Raw genomic sequence first — 8,792 nt, forward strand, 5'->3', positions numbered from 1 at the left:
CACATGAACAACACATGAAATGTTCTTATTTCTTAACATATTTTCCCTTGAAAAGAGTGATTCAACTGCTTCCTATATAAAACCTATATAGGATTAAAGAGCAAAGGGGTCTCCAACTGAAAAAAAGACATGCATTTCCTGTAAAAGGAAGTCATGCAAGAGGCTCCAAGCTTTCTTTAGGGTAGCTGCTACCACCTTCTGTAAGACTGTTGAAACACATGTAAATGAGAAGAAAGTTTAAAAGTATATATATAGAAATATTTGGCAATATAATGAGATTCTTCCCTACATTGTCCCCTTTAGGCTTAGAGCTACAAGAGCCTTTCCTGGTGTGCATGGCAGAAAAACCATGTGAAATATCTCTGGCTACTCCACCATATGATGTAAATTTGGAAATATTTTAGAAATGATGTGAAACGAGCCCACACACTGTCACAACTACTGTTAGCACCTCTTGTACGTGCAAATAAAGAGAGTAGCCTGGGGTATTTTCAGCCTTTGACCAAGCAGGATGTCAACTCTATGAGCTATTTTGTCAAATTTTAGACTAAAATATTGGCTCACTAAAGCCAGAGCAAGACCAGCAAACTGGTTCAGTTAAAAGCCAATCAATCAATCAATCAAGCCATAGTGTTTCCCAAGCTTTGTCATCAGATGTTGTCTATCAAAAAGCCACCCAGAACTGAAAAGCTGAAGCAGCATGTGAAACTGATAAAAATAAATTATAGAATCATTTAGGTGGAAAAGACATCTGAGATCATAGAGGAAGATTGTTTTTGTGGTTTTCTGAGAAGTCTGTAAACAAAATGTGAACATGATCCATCAGAACTCTGTAAAACTCAAATAAAATCTGGATTATAACTGGGGTAAGTGATCAGACAGCACCCCTACACCATTTATCAACAAGATCTTTCAGTGATAAAAAATAATAGCAATAGAAGACTGATTTCACAGAGTCTTCTGAACCACTTGGTGAGCTGGCCTGATTTAAGCTACAGAAACTTGAATAAAACCAGGGAAAATCACACAAATGGGAACAGAAAATATGTCAGATATTTCAGATATGAAACCACACCTTGAACAGTAGAGAGCCTGAAAGAGTGTTTGGATTTATAGAGGTCTGGAAAGGCTTCTTTACAGCCAAAGACTAAACAATATTGATTTGTTTAGTTTATCTGAGAAAAGATTATGATTAAGTCACCTTCTAATCTATAAGTAGGAACATGGAGAGCAGACTTCTGGTAATGGAAAGCTCTTTAATCTGGCTGACAGAAGCATGGCAAAAGCCAATGGACAAAATCACCTGAATTGTTTTGGAAATGAAACACACATTGTGAAACCATGGGGGTTCTGTACAACAAATTACTAAAGCAGCTTATTGATTCCCCATCATTTCAAATCTTTAGGGATGTTTTTTTCTAAAAGAGTCCTAATGCTGTCAAAAGTTACAGCCTCCATGCAAGAAGTGCTCTGTGAAAGTGTATAAACTGCACCAAGTTCAAATTAAGTGAACATATTTGTGTCTTCTGAGTTTATAAATCTTCAATATTAGGCCATGATCATGCACATCTGTAGCTTCTGAGATGTGTTGTCCTTTGGGGAAGATGAAAGTTGATAATTCTATTATTTTCTTTTCCCTTTCATTTCATGGCATCTCCCAGTCTGGCTGGTTGGTTTGTGCCTGCTGGAAGGGAGAGTTGGTGTTAATTAATGCTTCCCAAACATATGTTTCTGGGCTTCATTTTGTGTACTCTCAGGCTCAGTTTAAAGGCATAGAAAGGCACAAAATTAATTCCTGGGCATGGGACAGCTATAGGGGATACACGTCACAAAGTCACCCCAAGACAACACTACAGCTCACAGATTCTAAGAATTCATATCTTGTGTCCATCATTCTCCCACACACATCACTTGTTTTTTTGGGTTTTTTTTGGGTTGTGCCTGATATTTTTAAGAAATCCAGAAAACTTCCTACAGAGTAGCAGCACCTAAATACTCCTATAATCTTAATTTCTGTGATATGTTGGGTTTTCTCTGCTTCTATTGCTGCAGCTGAAGATTTGGATGCGGTTTTAAAAGTTTCAGGTGGGACAAATCTCTGTGGGAATATTACAGGATATTGCTAGGAATATATACTGACAGATCAGTTTATTGAGCAAGAGGGAAGAATTTGACAGCATTTTCTAATACCTGTAAATTATAGTTGGTTTGTTTAGTAAAAAGAAAAAGCAGATAGGCTGATTTCACACAGCAAAGCAAATGCAGAGATCAAGCTATGAAGTGGGTGTGTGGAGGGTGTCTTAAGTTGTGCTCATCAAACACTGGAAGACTTGAGCAGAGGTTTTGTAGCAGAAGTGTTCAGTCCTAGTAAATAGCATTGGTGAGAAGTGATTTTTGACAAATAATGCAGGAACTGGCAGTAATTTTAACGAACAGTTCTGCTGGCAAGGAGTGACTCACTCCAGCACAGTAAAGGCTTTGTTGTTAAAAGTACTTACACTCACATTAGGAGCCTGAAATCATCCCAGACATAATGGCCCACTTTGAAAGAGCAGGAAACATTAAACAGATTGGCCAATCCAGGGAAAATAATCATAGGAAAATTTATTGAAAGGCAGTTCACCAAATAGCATATCCTGCAGTTAAATCCAGTGGGTTTTGCCCTCCTCATACCGAGACTCCAGCCTGTGATTCCAACTCAACAGCATGACTCTATAAAATAGGTCTTTCCAAGACCGTAAAACTAGGAGAGATTTTGGAGCAAGGACTGCATAAAGATAGAATCAACAATTAAATCCTTGTTCTGTAAAGAGGAGGGAAACCAGTTCAGCACCAGCATGATTCATCCTCCTTAAGTTCAGCCATCCAAAAGGTAGGTGTTGGATCAAAGTTAGTCGTTCCTTTTTTGTCAGTTGTGGAGGAAGATGTACCCTGCCTGCTTCAGATAACTACTTTGGGAGCTGCTATTTAGAAAGACTTCCCTCTCTCCATTGCCATGGAGGATAGCCAGGGGAACAGCCAGCAGAAAGCAACATCTTCCAACCTAAATCTAGACAGGACTGCTCCATCTCTACGTTGCCCAGAGAAGCTGTGGCTGCCCTGGATCCCTGGAAGTGTCCAAGGCCAGGTTGGATGGAGTTTGGAGCAACCTGGGACAGTGGAAGGTGTCCCTGCCCATGGCAGGGGGGGGTGGCATGAGATGGTCTTTAGGGTCCCTTCAACTCAAACCATTCTGTGATTCTAAGAAGTCTGTTTGTAAGGCCCACCCTGTGCTGAAACCAAGGCTCTGTAATTCACTCTCTTCAAGATATATGCACAAAGGTGTGTTGGTTTCAGTGCATACACAAGGTTTAATAAAATAAATAGAAGAGGAATCAAGGGATAGCCAGAGGCAAAGTAAAATTAACCCCAAGACCTCAGAAATCACGCTTGGCATCTTCAGGCTATAGAAGAAATAAAAACCTCAAACCCCTCACCTTCCTAATCCCAGTGAATCAAGGCAAGGTGAAAAACTGTTCAAACGAGGTGATTTAACCAATACACTGTCCCAGTTGCTGAGGGTTCAGGGGAAAAAAAAAAAGTAAAAATCAGCAAAGAAAGTATAAAAAGGGAATGAAAGAGAAATACAGATTGGCATCAGATTAGACTGTCATGGGAAAGAAACAGGAAAAATATGGCATCACTGAGATATCCCTGGAAGTGTTTAAAAGCCACATACATGGCACTTGGGGATGTGGTTTAGTGGTGGCCTGGGCAGTGCTGGGGAAATTGTTGGACTTGATCATAGAAGGCTTTTCCAACCTAAATGATTCTGGGATTTCCCTTTTTAACAGCTCTCTGCTTTAGAATGATTTACTGCAGCGTTTGTATTGATTTACAATTATTAGACAGTTATTATAATTTATGTTGATAAAGCAGTAAGGGAGTACTGAAAATATTTATTAAATATGAGAAACTTTGTAGCACTTGGACATTAATCAAAGTTGATCATCTACAATATATGTGCTAATAATCCATTAGTGAATATTTAACCTGCAAACACGATGGAAAAAACTGATAGATTACCTCTTTCAGGAACAGAGAGACTTTGTGGGAATTTTGAATTATTTAAATTGTGACACAGCAGAGGATTTAGGAGTGGGAAGCAATTTTACTGTGTGATTTTCTTTTTTAGTTGCTGAGTTCCTGATAAAAAGAGTGATGGAACTAATTTTGTTTCTTGTTGATTTAAACATTAGCAATCCCGGGGTTTGCAAAAACCTTAAAGATAGTTGTAAGGGTGAGTCAGATACTCTATTGTATAATGGAATCATTGGCCTTCTTTGACTTTAGTGCAGAAAGCATAATAAAAAAAGAAAAGCCCCAAGGAACTCAGGCTTCTCAGCACTTGGTTGCAGATGTCAGAGAAAGAAGTATTAGGGGTCAGTTTAGCATTTGCATAAGTGACCTGATTAATTGGAGATTAAATGATCGTTTGTTCAGCAAGCGGTGCAGAAGGCTGGGCACGCTTCCCTGACCAGCTGAGCCAGGCTTTGCTAGGCACAGCTCCAGGCTAGGGGACACTTCTCATGCCCACCCTGTCCTTGGAAAGGTGGAGAGGTGCTGGAAGGGACACTGCCTGGGAAAGAGTTAATCCATTAACGCCTCCTGGTTGATTAATTTTCTGCTTCAACTCATTTTAATTCTCATTCTGCTGATTGTTTCCTTTCAGGGAGGCCATTTGTGGAAAGGTTATCAGCTTCTTGGAAGGGCATAGCAAAGCCTCCAAGCACAAACCTAGCCCACTTTTCCAAATAAACAGCTGCAGACAAGTCCTGGCTTCATTGATGGGAATGGAAAATTTCAGAGAAGCACAGAAGGGTTGGGCTTGGAAGGAACCTCTGAAGACCATTTAGTCCAACCACTCCACTCAAGCAGGTTTTGAATATCTCCAAAGAAAGAGCCTCCACAACCTCCCCAGGCAGTCTGTTCCAGTGCTGTCACTCTCACAGGAAAAATGTTTTCCTTCATATTTAGGTGGAACTTCCCATGCTTCGGTTTGTCCCCACTACCCATTGTCCTGTGGCTGAGCACCACAGAAAAGAGTCTGGCCCCTTCCTCTTGATACCCACCATTAAGATATTTGTGTGCATTGATAAATCCCCTCTCAGTTGTCTCTTCTTGGGGCCAAACAGCCCCAGCTCCCTCAGCCTCCCGCTGTAAGGGAGATGCTCCAGTCCCCTCATCATCATTGCAGTCTGCACTGGACCCTCTCCAGAGGCTCCCTGTCCCTCTTGTCCTGAGGAGCCCAGAACTGCACACAGCCCTCCAGATGTGCCTAACCCGAGGGCTGAGCAGAGGGGCAGGATCACCTCCCTTAACCTGATGGCAATTCTGTAATAAATCCCAGGATCCTGTTGGCCTTCTTGGCACAGAGACCCACTGGTTGTCACGGACACTTGTTGTCCACCACGCCCACCAGGTCCTTCTCCCCAGAGCTGCTCCATCAGGTCATCCAGCTGTGCTGGTGCCTGTGCTGGTTGTTCCCCCCTGGGTGCAGGACACTGCATTTGCCTTTTGAATTTCAGAACTTCCCTAAAATTCAGGACTTTTTTTTTTTTTTTTCCCCTGAAAAAGGAATCAAGCACCAATTACTTTTCTGATAACTTTCCACTGGTAAAATAAATGAAAAAGTACCAGATATTTGTAAGGCATTATTTTATTCCTTTAAATATCACAGAATTCTAAAATGTCTTGGCTTGGAAGGGACCTTGAAGATCACCCAGTTCCAACCCCCCTGCCATGGGCAGGGACACCTTCCACTATCCCAGGTTGCTCCAAGCCCTGTCCAACCCAGCTTGGACACTTCCAGGGATCCAGGGGCAGCCACAGCTTCTCTGGGCAGCCTGTGCCAGGGCCTCCCCCCCCTCACAGGGAAGGATTTCTGGTGCCCAGGGTTTTTCTTCCCCAAGTGCAAGACCCTGCAATTGCCTTTCTTGAGTTTCACTGGGTTTCTCTTCACCCAACTCTCCAAACTGTTCAGGTCCCACAACCCTCAGGTGGATCAGCCACTCCTCCCAGTTCTGCATCATCAGCAAACGTGCTCAGGGGACACTGTCCCTTCATCCAGGTCACTGCTGAACAATATGAACAAGACTGGACCCAGCACTGACCCCTGGGGCACAACACTACCCACAGGCCCCCAGCTGGACTCAGTGGCACTGGTCACAACCCTCTGGGCTCAATGAAGATGGTCAGTGAAGACCAGAAGTTGGCCTCAAGCAAAATGTTTCAGCTCTGAGCAATGTGTGTATTACAAGCGGTAAAAAATGGTTGCTTTTCAGTTAGGACTGGGGAAAGGAGGAAATGGGCCATAACAGACCATATTCAGTGTGGGTGGGATATGCAATGAAAATCCAGTGGCAGTAGAAAACTGCTTTTACCAGGAGAGCAAAATATGAGGTGTGGAACATTAAGCTTTATAGATAGGGAGTCTCACTACACAGAAGTTAGTTCTAATTACCAGAGGAAATGATAACATTATGGCAGATAGCAAGGACATGTATGATGCATTATGAGAAAGATTAGTCTGAACTGCAAAGGCTTCCCTTAAACTATCTTAACTGAAGGTCATTCAAAACTTCCCCTAGCACATTATTATTATTATTATTATTATTATTATTATTATTATTTATTCCTTCTGCAAAGTTTTGATCTGTGAGCCATTAATATGTCCCTTAATTTAGCTTGTGTGCTATTTACAAATCAGAATCGCCTGCCTATGTGAAGGGAGTTGTTGGAAGTAGTTATTCCATCACATGGAATGATTATTTTGTTGTTCCCCACCACTCCACCAGTTAACACTGCCAGACTATTCTGCTTACTCACAGGAATGATTCCTCGCAAGGATTTTTATTTCCCAATCACAATATTGATACAAAATACATTCTATTCTTCCTAGGTATTCATGGCACACACCATACCAGTCCATCTGTTACCAACACCCTGCTCTGCAGAATGTTTAAACTGTGTGAATTAAGGGTAAGAACAGGTAGGATTTTTTTCTTTAACTATACCTGTGATTTGCTTAGCACAGTGAGCATGGGAGGACAGAGAAGCTAGCTTGGCTGATATGTAGGGTTTTAATTTTTAATATTTTTTAGTATTATTTTTAATATTATCAGCTGTGCTGCCCCAGCAGTATACGTAATAATAATGTAGCCAAGCATAGCTGTTAGCAGATATCTGGTCTTAAAATACTTAAAATAGAGATGTTCTTCTATAGTTTCTCTGAGGACCCCTCTCCTAGGCATAATTCAGGACAAAGGTATAACCTGTCAGCAGCACTGCTGTTTCCCAGGATTTGTCCCCCACCACATTTGTATCCATGGCTCATCTGACTCTGTCACTTGGACATTCACAGATTTACTTCTGTTGTTCAATGTAAAGATGATGTCAATAGCCAATAAGTGATGAAATCATCTTTTACTTTATAGTCTATAAGAAATCAATTTATACACCAGTGCAAAGCTGCAAAAGCTTAGTTTTTCCTATCCACAAGACCCACCTATGCAGAGCTTCCATTTGTGTCCTAGATACACTGGAGGGTGGCAGTGAGAAAAAGCCTTGTTGGTATATCCAGCAATTTTCTCCTTGGCAGCATTTAAAAAGGAAAAAAAAAAAGTTAATTCAGTGCGTGCTTCAATGTGGTAAATTTTAGACAGAAATGCTGCTTACCCCCAACATTTTTACGAGTTCCAGGTGGAAGTTCTATGGCCTCAGTGATTCAGCAGTATCTGGAGATAGCACAACCCATCAAAAGTGCAGGAATTATCTCAATCCTTCCTGTCTGCTGCCAGTAGCATACACAGCTAGCAATTCCCAAAGTCTCCCTCCGGCATTTCTCTGTTGGATTCACATACCATGTCAAAGAAATGATTTTTCTCTTTGATTACTGCAGTAAAATAAAAAAGCACTGAAAAAGCAACATCTCAGAAACTTACCTTGCAGTTACATGAAAAATTCAGCTCCCTGTAAAGAAATGTAATGAGAAGGGAGTCACGGTCGTTACTCCTTGTTACAGTACTTTAGTGTAACAATGCCATTTGGAGACCCTTGCAGCAGGAAAGCCAGAAAAAGCAAGTCAGCAATCAACTCCACGGGCCAATAGACTAAGATATATCAACTCCAACTTTAGTGCATTTGGACTCTGCTGAAGTTCCCTGTGTTGGCTGAAATGCAAAGGCTGGAGCACAGCAATATTTTCCTGTCCTGTTGGCGTTTTCTACCTCTTTCCATCTGGCAGTGACACTTAGAACTTAAAGCAGGAAATGGAATTCTGGCTCTAAAGGTCTAAAATGTAGTTATTGTCTTAAGTAATCATAGAGAGAAATGTATCTATCTGTCTATATACAGCTTTAAGGTACAGGTGCTTAAGTTTTGCCAAACCAATTTAGAATTAGGTAACTAAGCACCTTTCAAAAGCTTGCAGCTCCCTTTCAAGTTCTGATCCTGCCTTTTTTCCCCCCTTCTTTTAGATTTCTAAGACAACAAGAAACATCTGTGGGTTTTTTTAGTGCTTTACTTTCAGCACTGCCAATTACGTGCTATTCTAATTAGAGTCAATGAGAGGTGTGGGCTTTTGCTTCCCCTGTTAAAACATTATCAAATGAAAAAAGAGAGTTTTATTCCAGCCTTCTTACTTGATTCAGCACATCACAGGTGAGGGGTAGTGAAGTTGTGAACCTATTCTTTGAAGCCTTGAGAAGGAGAGAAAGATGGGACAGTTGATTTTGTGCATTGAGAGCTACAGC

The 8,792-nt window shown here is 41.3% G+C and overlaps 1 long non-coding RNA gene across 4 annotated transcripts; it reads right to left on the bottom strand.

Annotated features, from left to right (window-relative positions):
- Positions 1-1,077: 1,077 nt before the first annotated feature.
- On the bottom strand, positions 1,078-8,516 carry LOC138109191 (uncharacterized). Of its 4 annotated transcripts, none has more exons than XR_011150351.1 (4): positions 7,983-8,442; positions 7,717-7,884; positions 7,547-7,631; positions 1,078-1,681 (listed from the first exon to the last, which is right to left on the bottom strand). It is a non-coding gene; the product is annotated as an uncharacterized lncRNA (long non-coding RNA). The 4 variants fall into 4 exon arrangements; XR_011150350.1 differs by having other exon boundaries at positions 1,079-1,684; XR_011150349.1 differs by lacking the exon at positions 1,078-1,681 and adding an exon at positions 8,454-8,516 and having other exon boundaries at positions 6,876-7,631; positions 7,983-8,093.
- Positions 8,517-8,792: the final 276 nt, after the last annotated feature.

Source organism: Aphelocoma coerulescens, chromosome 4 (genome assembly GCF_041296385.1).
Source record: "Aphelocoma coerulescens isolate FSJ_1873_10779 chromosome 4, UR_Acoe_1.0, whole genome shotgun sequence".
NCBI classification, from domain to species: Eukaryota; Metazoa; Chordata; class Aves; order Passeriformes; family Corvidae; genus Aphelocoma; species Aphelocoma coerulescens.